The following is a 13,313-nucleotide window of genomic DNA, read 5'->3' on the forward strand; positions in this document are numbered from 1 at the left end:
AATATAAACAAAAAATATAAATTGTATAGAATTGTTTTGTATATTTAATTTGAATTAATTAATTATAATTATAGAATGGTATTTAAAAATATTTTTTAGTTTAATTTTAAAAAATAAAACAAAAAAATGTGTCATTTTGGTTAAATTAAAACCTAACATTATTATTCTGTCCATGTCACTCTCTTATACAAAAAAGCCAACATAAAAATAAAAACTAAAAAAAAAAATTAAATTAAATTAGGACAAAATAAAAATGTGTTCTTTTTCAATGTTCACAACTGTTTTAATTATTTTTATTTTTAATAATACTTTTTTTATTAAACATAATGTATTTTGTAATATAAAAAAAAAAGAAGATTATACTGAAAAGTTAGATATAAAAAAAAAAACGAAGTTAATATAAGAAATTTAATTATAAATATATACATACAAACAAATAAAAAACGAAAGAAAAATAAATAAGAAAAATTAAAAAATTAAAAAAAAAGTAAATTGAATAAGTTTTAAGTAGCTGTTATATTCTTTTTCTGTGTTGTAATAATTTAAAATTTTTGCAATTACTTTTTTTTAAATATTTTTTTTTGGTAAATTAAAAATAATTCATCTGAATGATTATGTTTGTTTTATTTAAATTGTGAATTTTTGAATTCATGAATTCGATATCGACGATTCCTGTCAGTTATTAATAAATAAAGAGTAACTGTCATTTTTGATTTTGATTAATTCATAAGGCAGGCACTGAGTGCCGCCCGTTACAATTTTCAAATCAAGAAAAAACTTATAAGTTGCTCTGTTACATGCTTAACGAGATTTTTCCTACAAGCATACAGTGTCCAAGTACACGAAAATGGACCATTTGAATTGATTTTGTTGGTATTTGGGGCAGTTCATGGTTGCAAAGTAAAAAAAAACGATATCATGTATGTGTGCACTCAGTGTCCATATGAGTTTGGAGTGTTAGATGAGAATTATTCTTTTTCAACGGTTTTTATGTTTTGACAACGGTATTTTCATCAAGTTTGCTTTGATTCTTATTGTTAACTTCCCATAGGAAGTTATTGTAATGGGTCCGATTTGTCAAATTGAAAATTTTGACATTTCTCGACGTTTCAAGGTCCCTAGAGTCGAAATAAAAGATTTTTATAAAGATGTCTGTGCGTGCGTGTGTACGTACGTACATGATACCAAACATGTATATTTTTTGAAAACAATCAATATAACGGTTTTTTTATAAATCAATAAAACTGAAAAAAAAAGTTGTCACCTCCAAAATTTTACTACTGTAATATGATTTCATCTCTTAAACAATTTTGTGCAACGAAGAATAATGTTTTTGACACCTGATAAAATTTTGAGAAAAATCGAATTGACAGTCTTTTTTATAAAAAATAAAAATCTAAAAAAAACATTACTCAAAGTTCGTTAAAATTGAATATCGATTCAAATATTTTTACAAAAACTTGAAATTTAGGCTTTAAGCTTATTTTATCTTATAAGAAATATTTTTTTTTAACATTTTAAAAAATGTTGAGAAAAATCGAATGGACAGTTTTTTTTACAAAAAATAAAAATATAAAAAAAAAATTCATAAAAGTTGGTAAAAAATGATTTTCGACTCAAATATCTTTTAAAAACTTTGAGATAATAGGTTCTAACTAATTTTTTCTTATAAGAAATATTGTTTTCAACATTAGGATAAATTTTGAGAAAAATCGTATTGACAGTTTTTTTTACAAAAAATAAAAACCTGAAAAAAAAATGTATAAAAGTTGGTAAAGATTGATTTTCGACTCAAATATCTCTTCAAAAATTTTAAATATTGGCTTCAAACTAATTTTATCTTATAAGAAATATTGTTTTCAATATTTGATAAAATTTTTAAAAATTTCGAATTGACAGTTTTTTTACAAAAAATAAAACTAAAAAAAAAACAATACTAAAACTTGGTAAAAATTTACTTTCGGCTCAAATAGCTTTTCAAAAATTAAAAATATTGGCTTCAAACTTATTATATTTCACTGAAAATATTGTTTTCGATATTCAGTAATTTTTATATAAAATTCCAAAATTTCGTTTTTTTCATAAAAAATAAAATCTACAAAAAATACTACGCAAATTTGGTAAAAATTGATACAAATCGACAGACGGGATGGGAAGTTATCAGTGTGGGTCGCATCCCAGCCTCTTTTTTATTATAGATTTAAGGCCCAACTATAATAGACATAAGCAAACATAAGCTTATGTCAAAAACCCAACAAAAATTCATTTAAGGTTGTGAAATTACTGCGGATAGCCATAATGCAATTTTGCTACAAGTCAGATTTTACTTATGCGGCGAGCGACTGGGATCGCTCTTGCTTAAATTTGCTTAAGTTAACGAAACTGAGAAAAATTGAACGAAACGGAGCTAGACTCCATTATGTTCACTCGTATTGAGATTCTTTGTATTCGCACGTTTACTTATGCGCACATATGTTTACAGTTGGGCCTTTAGGTAGGCTGCAAATAAATCAGTCAGTTAGTTGTTGCTATAGTAAGAAATCGACAAAAAATTGTTTTACGTTTTTTTTTATAATAAAGTGATTTTTTTAGATATCTAATAAGTAAAAAAATTGTGTAAAGTGAGTTCATTATTAATGGAATATTTTTTGAATATGGATGATATGAGTCGCATACTATCCCTGCTAAATGCATCATCAAATCGGGATTTGACTGATGCAGAACAGGAAATTTGACAAAAATTATGGTCGAGTAATGGATGAAGAAGTTGATGAAGGAGAAGGAGTTTATGCAAATAACTAAATTCAATGACATTTGGTGGTCAATGCTAGATGAAATAGAAAAAGGAAGAGCAAATCGAGATCGCAATGAACAGTTGATTCATGAGGGTGGTACATGTTCGAAGACATTTTCTTCTAAAGCTGATTGTTTCAAGTCCTTGGTGACTCCAGCCATTGCGGAAAACATAGTCTTGGAAACAAATAGAGAAGCAAAAAGAGTGTATGAAGAATATCGATTATCCAACGAACCGAAGGTAATGCGTCGGTTGTATGATACAAACTGAAGATGAGATCTTTGCCTACATTGCCATACTGCTGTACGCTAGAGCTGAAAAAGCTTATGGTTTAGATGTAAAGGCAAAAGATCTTTTCCATGAGAGTAATATGGCCTTTTACCGTGCAGTTATGTCTTTAGAGAGGTTTGAGCAAATAACCAGATTTATTCGATTCTATGACGGAAGAACCCGAACTTTTCGACTCCAAAGTGATAAGCTAGCTGCGTTTCGGCATGTGTGGAATTTGTTTCAACCTCATTAGTTTTTATCAATCTTTGAAAGAGCTTACCATCGATGAACAACTCGTTGGCACAAGGGGAAGATGTCCATTCAAAATGTACATGTCCAATAAGCGTGGGAAATATGGAGTAAAAATATTTTGGATTGTGGATGCTAAAACCAACTACCCTCTTCAAGGAGAAATATATGTTGGCCAACAACCCGGTGAAAATCGATCTGAGGGAATATCTCATCAACTAGTGATGCGACTAGCGGAAAAGTATCTGGACAAGGGTTATAACATAACGACGATAATTATTTCACCTTTGACAAGAAAAACAACAACAGTCAGTACAATAAAAAGCAATAAGCCGAAACTACCTAAGATCTTTACACCAGCTGATAAGGATTTCAAAAGGACCAGGGACAAATTTTCTTCAATTTTTGTTAGTCTCAGTGCATTCAATTATATATTATATACACACTAAATGTGAGAATGTGTTTGGTTTTTGCATCATTTCACGCACACTTTCTCACATTTAGTGTGAACTTAGCTTGTAGGCAAACCGAAATGTCATTCTGAGATTCCGATCTTGGTAATGGAGTATTTTTGCTCATTGGTTACGAGATTCAAACAGTAGATAACTATGTTACCCACATCTCGACCAAATACTCCAAAACAACGCTGCGAAGTTTGTAAAGTTATAAAAAAAGATAACAAGACTACAGCAGTTTGCGATTTATGCTATACAGATAATATGTAAGAGTGTGCGAAAAATGCAATGTGGCTAAAGATAGTCATGGTGACGAAGATGAAGATGGTGGCACTTTCTACCTTTGACCTCTGCTGGACAATCAGCAAAATGGCGAAGAACACACAGTCCAACTAAGTTATACACATTTCAATTACACACATTATTATTATTATTCTTATTCATTATTCTGTTCATTTGTAACATGTTTATCAAAACAACTTGTAAAATATTAATTATCATGCTTATACATTCCATTTGTATTATATATTTCAATTAATTTTTCAATGAACTTTATCAATTAATTAGTTTTTTTTTTAAATTAAAATCGGCTTTTCAGCACAACTGTCTCACATTTTGTATGAAAATTACACTTGGGCACACAGTCCCCAAGTGCACAATAAGTAGAAATTTTATAGAACACGGGTCTAGGGTTAAGGGACCAGTTATAGCTATCATTGAAAACGTTCCGGAATTTTTGAATCGATATTTGACGGCGTTTGCCTTTGATTAGAAATTAAAATTATATACAGATGGATCGGAAATCACACAAAGTGTAATTACGCATTTATTTTTCTCTGAAATGTATTTTTTCTGTTTTCCGGACGGACATTCATTTTCCTGAACAGCTGATACTTTTATGTTCAAAAGTGAAACGAATCATTCCACTGATTCGTGTTCCAATTTCACACAATCCCAATAACAGATTTCTGTCAGTAAAAATTTGTGGGTGGCTTTCAATCAGGAATTTTTAATGAAAGCTATAAACGACCTGCCAAAAAAATTACAATGTTTGTTTTCAATGATAAAAACCAATGATAGCTATAACTGGCACCTTAACATGGGACGTGCGTTATTTCACCGCAGTGGGTGCGTTCAATAGCGTGTTGTATAGATTATCCTACATAGGCAAATTTCTAGATACCTTAACCCTGAGGCTCCACAAGAGTAAAATCCAATCCAGCTTCTCTTCCGCAATCTCATCCGCAATCCATTGTTTTTTTACTGGCTGCGTTCAATCTCAGACAGATAGGGTATCCGGATAACTTTTTGGTTCTGTTTTACGTCTAAAATAACAGCTGATCAAAAACAGGTGCGATGCCAAAAAACGAAACCAAATGGTATCCAAGAATTTCTGGGGTATGTAGGTATCTGACAGCTGATTCAACACATGGTTAAATTTCAAGAAACTTGAAAATTGATTTCAGCTTTTTGTATTTGTTGGTAAACAAAAAGACACAAAATGTTAGTTGAATTTGTATTTGAGGATGTTCTGTACATAATAGACGATGAAGAAGCTATTTGCCTGCGAACCTAACGAGGTAATTATGATCTATTTTGAATCTATTTGATCTATTTTTGAATCAGTTGAATTATCCATTAAATGTTTTATCTTACAACAATTTTGACTTCGAAGCTTAAATGTTTCTCTGCTTTTTGGGAACAGCTGAATGTTGTTTTTATTTTTCGACAGCTATCTCCATGCAGCTATCCAACTCGTACAACAAGGTATCTTAAAATCCATCTATCCAAGATAACCTATCCAACACGAGATTGAACGCAGCCATTATGTCTTGCCATTAGCAACTTCAAATGTCACAATTGACATTGAAAACAGTTAATCTCTGTTGTTTACTTTTTTTTATTTAACTTTAGTGTCGTTAGTTATTGATTTTGGGTAAATCAATTTCTCGAAGTAAGGGAACTTTATGATTTGGAGGCGCACCTTCTCAAGGATTTACTATGGGAGGACGGTGCAGACTATACAAATGTTCGTAGGATGTCGGTCGACAGCTTTGAAGCTGTTCTGTGGCTAGTAAAGATAACTTTTAATTAATGAATTTAGGCACTCTACGACATTTTGAATGAAATGAAATTTAATTTCAAAAAGACTGTGGAAAATGAACGCTCACTACTACATACAACCAGGGCCGGCCCAAGCCAAACTTGCGCCCTGTGCAAGATTTATAGAAACATAGCGAAGAAATGAGCAGAGGGAAAACGTTTAAACTTGGAAACTTACTTTTCTGGTCTTACATTTTGCAAATTCAGAAATGAGATACTTTGATGATCTAAAGAATTTAATAATTCCTTTTCAATGGACATTAAAGAAAGGCCTATCAATCTCTCTTGAGTCATAGTTGTCCTAAGATAATTTTTAATAATTATAAGTTTAGAAAAACTACGTTCTCCTGAAGCTACCGTGACCGGGATTGTATTAAGGATTTGGAGAGCAATTACTAAATTCGGACCAAAATCTTCAAGGTTTTAACTAAAAATAAAATTTAACACATCTCAACTTGAGCTTTGTGGTGTAACAAGCGGGGATATTACGGTTAACTCTTAAAACAATTCTTCTCCATCTAAATCTTTAAAACTACATAATGTTATAACAATCTGCAAATTAAGGCATAAAGCACTGCATATAATGAGCATCGAGCAGCATCATTAACCACTAAATTTAGGGAATGCGACCAACATTTTTCGACCAAAATTCGGATCAACTTCCAACGGCATTTTAAGAATAATGTTTTATCATTTGCACGAATTGCTCGAACTTGCCAAGATATCTTTATCTTTAGTGACTGATTAAAAAAATGGTATTTTGTAAGAAAGTAAAAGAAAAAATATGGCCGCCACGAGCTGTCAAAGTCAAACCGTCCCAATTACAAACGGAGAATATTATGATCAATTAAGTCATAAGTTTTTCATCGTATTATTAAAATGTGCGCTGAGATCGGTCCTCTCTAAAGTCCATGGATATCTTGGGACGTCTATTTTCTAATATCATGAAAATAATATTGACGCAAAAAAGGGGAATGTTGTGTTCAGTTATTCTTGAAAATACAGGCCAAAACTTAGAGCTTGAGGAGTTAAAAATAAATTTAGACTTATTTGGTCACTAATATCTATTTTCTTTTTGGTCATTTCCAACGCTATAAAAGTCTTTAGAAAGGTTTCAAAATATTCGCAAAACTACATTAAAATTGAGATAAATTTTATAACATAAAAAATCTGTTGTTTTTTTTATTCCTAACATGTCTTTTACCCTTCGGATGAAATGAAATTGTATTTGTTTTTATTCTTCACGGCTCTTATTGAATTTGGAGGAGTACGAAACAAGACAAAGCAATTTAAAACGGTTAAAACCGTCAAAAATAGTAAAGAAATCTGCAAAAGTCAATCTGAGTGACACCCTTTTTTGATAAAGGGTGGCCCAACCATAAACCTGAAGTAAATTATAAATAAAAATAGAGCTTTCAGATAATTATCGGTATTAATGTTCTGTTTTAAAACTTCTTTTATTATCACAATGATCCAATACAGATTACATAAAGAAAATAAAACAGCTCGAATCATCATATTACCCGTGTTTTGTTGGAAAATTTATCCATAATATAGTAGGATCTTACACGAATAACAAAAACAATATCCAAAGTATGAATAACACCGATAAAAGTTAGAGTAGATGGATGGGTTTTTGGCATTTATACGAGTCTCGAATGGATCTTATGTGATTTTGTTCTCAAATGTTGGTACGATTGATATTACATCTGTATCTCGATGGCTGTGTTCGTTGAGTAGTTTTACAATTGGAATCATGTGTGTTTTCCATTGGGGAAAAAATCAATCTATTGTTGTTGATATTATTTAGTTTTGTTAGTGAAAATAGACTAACTGGGCTTATTTTGCAAAAGAAAACATTAGAAAAGATATTTATGTTTTGCTATGTTTTCACCAAATGTTTATCTCAGCTTAGATTAAATAAATCTTTTTGGTGTTTTCACCGCATAAGAAGATTTAAAAATTATAAGGTATCACAGCACTTTCTAAAATACAAATGGTGTTTCGATGTGTAAAGTGCAAGTGAGATACATAGTTTGATTCGTGTTAAACAATGAAGAACTGATTAGTTCAGCACCATATAAGAATATGCTACCTACTCCAAGTCCATTTTTTTTGTAATTTGATTAAAACAAACATGCAAATAAATAGACCATAATGCATTATCTTTTAAACCAACAGGTTTTTCTTCTAAAATGTTGACTCGACTCGAAACCTTACAAGAAGTATGTATGTTTTGAATCACAAAAAAAAATCCAAGCATGAAGCAAGATTTCGATTTGTTGTTGTAAAGCAAATAAGTTGATGAACTGATCTGGATCACGGGGAAAATAAAGCACGGCTTATGATAGAAAGATGTATGACATTTATGTTTTAGAAAAAAATATCGCCTCGAAGGTGAGTAACTCTGAGGCATAATTGATGTATATTGTCGTACTAGTTTTGAAAATGTATAATCCTTATCATAGTTTTACATTAATTTCTACTCAGGGTTGTTCTGTAATTGACTACTACTTAGCCAAAGGTGACTGGCTTGAAATTGTCTATGATTTCGAGGTGATTACTGCTACCTATTCATCGCATCTTTCTTGCAAATTTAGGACCCCTGAATGCGATTTGCGACAACGAATTGAAAACGGATGCAAAAAGCTTTATTGCATTGATACAAAATCTGATATCTATAGAAGTAATCTACTTCAACACTCAATCAATCCTTCAAGTCTGGTTTCAAACACAGTGGGTGTCTCAACATATTTGATTTTTGACACCTCATCAGAATATCATCTGTCAGGAGTTCTCACAATGGAGCAAATAACTATAAATCTTATTGGTATAACGAAGAATGTAGGAAGTTCTAAAAAAAATTCCAGCTCACAATTTCTAGAACAAATTTTACTTTTAATAAATAAGTTGTTTCCAAGCTGAGTTTCGAGCAAATCTCTACAAAAGATCAAATTTTTACTTTAACGAGTGTTGCTAGACGTTTTTTTGATAAAAAAAGTATCTCTATGCATTTTTTGTAGATTTCAAAGCCGCCTTTAACACTATAAACAGAAGGTTACTACTTTTCAAACTTACAGATAAAGGTTTGTCTACAAAGTTCATAAGAATATATGACCAACTTATATCTAATACAAGTTCAGTAGTAAAAATTGGTATGAGATTGTCAAATCATTTGCATTTTGGTTGCATTTTGTGTCCCTTGATTTTTTCCCTCTTCACCAATGACATGGAAGATCAAATTCCAGGTGGTGTTAAAATAAAAACTTCAAAGTCAAAGATAATGATTTTTAGATCTCAAAACCGCAGTAATAGGACTAAATGCAACTGGCACCTTGACGGCTCACACATAGAACTAGTGACTGGTTACAAATACCTAGGATTTACTATAACACATAACTTAAATCTTGGATTTTAAAGACAAAGTGAAGGTAGCAAAAACGGCTATCAATTGTATGTGGTCAAACTTCTTCAAAAGTAACTCTATAGATGCATCGACTAAATTTAAAGTATTTGACACAGATATCAAAAGTTCTCTCTTATACGCTAATGAAGTTTATGCATACAAGAAATTAGAAGAAATCGAATTAGACCAACGGTACTTTTTGAAACGTATTTTCAGACTCATTGAATCAGGCCTGCCTCCAATTTACTTAAAAAAACTCAAAGCTAACCCAGACTATATTGTTAAAGTCATGCGTAGACCTAATAATAACATTTAAAAAAATATTATTTTGATAGCTCTTCGAGGTCGGTACTCACCTTTTGAAGACTGGTTTGATTTGGCATCAGAATATAACTATCCGTTGTCACTAAGTATTGATAATTTAGAAGCACTTAGAAATTAACTTTATGACCTTATTTCTATAATAGATGAAACAATGTATCGAAAATCAATAACCCGGGCAAGAGAATCTGTTACAAGAACAACTTACTCTTAACTCAACTTATGTCTCGGGTATGACAATTATTTCCGAAACGACTTTACTGTCAATGAGATAAGTCTGATCTTTAATATGCACGTTGAAATGCTTGAGCTCAATTATAGACCTCACAGAAATGATTTGAATCCGAATTGCTCACTATGTTACCTTAAACAGATTAAAAATACTTAGCATTTCTTAGCTTTTTGTCCAATAATAACTCCGAAATCCGAATTTTATATTTTAATAAAAGTTTTTTTACAATTGAAATTTTAAATAAATAAAGTGGATGGAAAACTCTCATTAGATTTGTTTCAGAGGCTCTAGCATATAGTAACATGTTAATAACTATTAATACATGATAAACTTTGTTTTAGCCTAACTAAAAGCCCAATTTGTGTATTAAAACACTTTAACCTATATTTTAATATATAAGCAAAATCCTTAAATAATTAATTTTCTTAATGTAAAAACAACTGAATGTGGCTAACGAATTATAAAAAGCACATAATTTAACTCTCTCAAATAAATTATCTACCAAGAAATGTTGCCAAGGATAATGAAAGATTCCATATGGATTTATCAAAATGCTAAAAGTTAAACTAAGAACTCCGTTATTTTCACATTATCCCATTTGACATTTAATTCCTTCAGTACTCTTCTCATTGTATTATGAACTCGGTGCGACTAAAATTATTTCAAATGTTATCATTCAAATAATGATTTATAGTTTGCAAAATCATTTCATTTTTCTTCAGTGTAATCTAACCTCAAGTTTTCCATTGTGAATTAACTGCCTTATCTATAAAAACTCACCACACCACTGTGTTGACTTGAATCTCGATGACAAAAATATTATGTCAACATGACATTTCAGTTTTACGTGTTGCTTGCTTCAGTTTTGTTTTGCATTTTCTGCTCTCCAAAAAAATAAATTTCATCAGTTTAAGTAATTTTTGTGTGTGTTTTGCATTTATAATCAGATGTTTAAACTTCTTAAACAAATAAGTACGAGTGTTCCAAGAGATTTTATAACAATATACATAGTTAATTGATAAGTTGAATCATTTTAATTAAGTTAAAGGTTATTTTTTTAATGTTGAAAGACAAAAAACCAAAATCTAAAAATAAATAATTCCCCGTGATAAAGGACACGTTTTGCTATCTTCAATTCAAAACGGGAAGTGTTCATTAATTTAATTCTTTATTTCTTTGAAGAATCTCCTTTTGGTAAGTCAAAACAATAATGATTTATCTTTTTTCTAACAAATGTTTTAATCCACATTTATGTAAAGTACATTTGCTTTTTTTTTTGTAGACGAATAAATTAAAATAGTTTCGTTAGTTCAGAACTATGAACATAGTACTCTTGACCATAATCCAAAATCCAAAGTCTTTCCATACTCGAGGCTATTCTCAGTTGGTTATGATAGAATTTAGAACGATGGTCCTTATATGGAAGGTAATAGGTTTTGTCCGATATGGTAGATAATAGATAGATCCGAAGAAGGCCATCAGCATGTCTTTAAAAATAAATTAAAAACGACCGAATTTCTTTAAACTGACTGACTACACTGGGATTTCATTTATCACGAAGGCTTTTTGTTTGCTCTTGGCACTTATACAGATCCAAGTAAATGAAATCTTTGGATAGTTCCCAAAGTGCTGGATTTTTTTGCGATTTCTTTAAATATAATCGTCCGTTGGTTTAAATTGAAACACAGATTTTATACAGTTAAATGCAGAAAAGTGCCTCTCGCTTGAGTAGCTTTTATTTTTCAGAAACGCGTAGTTGTACAAATAAGACACAAGTGTTCCAAGAGATTTTATAACAATATACATAGTTAATTGATAAGTTGAATAATTTTCGTTTTAATGCTACACCTAAGTATATTAAATTTCATTTATTTATTGAATTGAAATACCACCAACCTTAATATCGCTTTTGTTACTTCTCTCACTCAGAACCATTAGTTTCATTTTTCTGATGTTTAATTTATGTTTATTTCCCATAAGCCACTGATTAATATGATCTAAGTCTTCTTTTGATTTATTTTTTATATCAACCTCGTTATCACTGGACATATTTAAAACCGCATCATACGTAAACAGAGAATTTGCCCATTCTTACAACACTCTTAAGATCATTAATATAAATAGTTAATAAAAGCGTTCCTAAAACCGAAGCTTGAGGGACACCATAGTTTCCTTCAATAGCATCAGAGTATCTGGTCTAAATTCTTCACATTTCACTGTATTTACTATTTTTTCTATTGTTGTTAGCAAAGATTCTTTCCAGAAGTCAATGAACTTGCTTGTGAATAGAAGGCGGTTAATCATTTTGCATACAATAAGAAAAGAGAAACATTATGCAATCGGGCAAGTTGAGTCCATTCCTTACATGGCGATGCTTGTGTTCGCAAAAGAATGATGTGTGATTGATGTGTGAAGATTCGAACTTGGTGTACTCTTGTTAGAAAATCTGCATGCAAATTTTTAATATAAATGGGCGCAATTACAGACTCAACATGAATTGTAGGCTGGAGTCGAATTAGGTAACCGAAAAAATCTTTTTAAAAAGAGGCGTTGTTTCATCTCAACGAGACGAGCGTTGCTGAGAATTGTAGGGGCATATCTATCCTAAATACGCTACGAAAAGTTTTTAGATCAATTCTCTATGAAAGGCTTATCAGATGGATTGAGTCAACAAACCGCTTAAGTATTTTTCAAGCAGGGTTTCAGTCAGGATTCTCTACTATGGATTATATCTCCGCGCTATCTAGTATTAAAAATAAATAAATTGGGTCGCGCAACAGTCCGTTTGTGAACTAGGGCCTAGTGACTTACAACTCTCAACCATTCCTGTGTGCGAGTACTGTTGTCAAGGATTTATCTAGTATTGCATCAAAGAATTCTAAGAGGTTCTACGTTCGCTTTATAGATTTTAAAGCGGCCTTTGACACGGTAAATAGGCAAGCATTGATCTACCAGCTATCATCTATAGGTGTATTCCTGGATTCAACAACTGCGATAGTTTGGAATGGAAGCAACTTATCGGAATGGTTTGAGACGTCTACTCGTGTTCCCCAAGGATGCATTCTGAGCCCAATTTCGTTTGCTCTTTATATCGATGCTGTCACTGACATTCTTCCGGGAGGTGTATTTTTTGCGGGCTCCTTAGTCAAAGTCTTACAGTTTGCTGATGACCTGGTGCTATTGGCTGATATACCATGTGCTCTGCAACTGCAAATGAAAAGACTTCAAACCTACTGTTCAAGACTACGGGGGCCTAAAAATCAATACAAGTAAAACAAAAGCTATGATTTTTGAATCTAGGCACCGAAGAAGGCTACCTAAGGAATTATGGACAATCAACAATGAGCGCATCGATGTAGTAAAGGAGTTCAAGTACCTGGGAGTGTTGATAGCATCTAACCTTAACTGGAGTAAACATACAATGGAGAAAGGTAGGGAAGCCAAACTAGCTATATATCAGCTAGCTATATACCGAGTGTTCAA

At 31.4% G+C, this 13,313-nt stretch overlaps 1 protein-coding gene across 1 annotated transcript in view; it reads left to right on the plus strand.

Annotated features, from left to right (window-relative positions):
* The first annotated feature begins 10,718 nt into the window (after positions 1-10,718).
* The window catches only part of LOC129948332 (NADPH--cytochrome P450 reductase), a 78,952-nt gene continuing 76,357 nt past the window's right edge, over positions 10,719-13,313 (plus strand). Inside the window, exon 1 of the mRNA XM_056059291.1 lies at positions 10,719-11,024. The gene's annotated coding sequence lies outside the window, so the exon portion shown is untranslated. The remainder of the gene's footprint in view (positions 11,025-13,313) is intronic.

Source organism: Eupeodes corollae, chromosome 2 (genome assembly GCF_945859685.1).
Source record: "Eupeodes corollae chromosome 2, idEupCoro1.1, whole genome shotgun sequence".
Classification (NCBI taxonomy): Eukaryota; Metazoa; Arthropoda; class Insecta; order Diptera; family Syrphidae; genus Eupeodes; species Eupeodes corollae.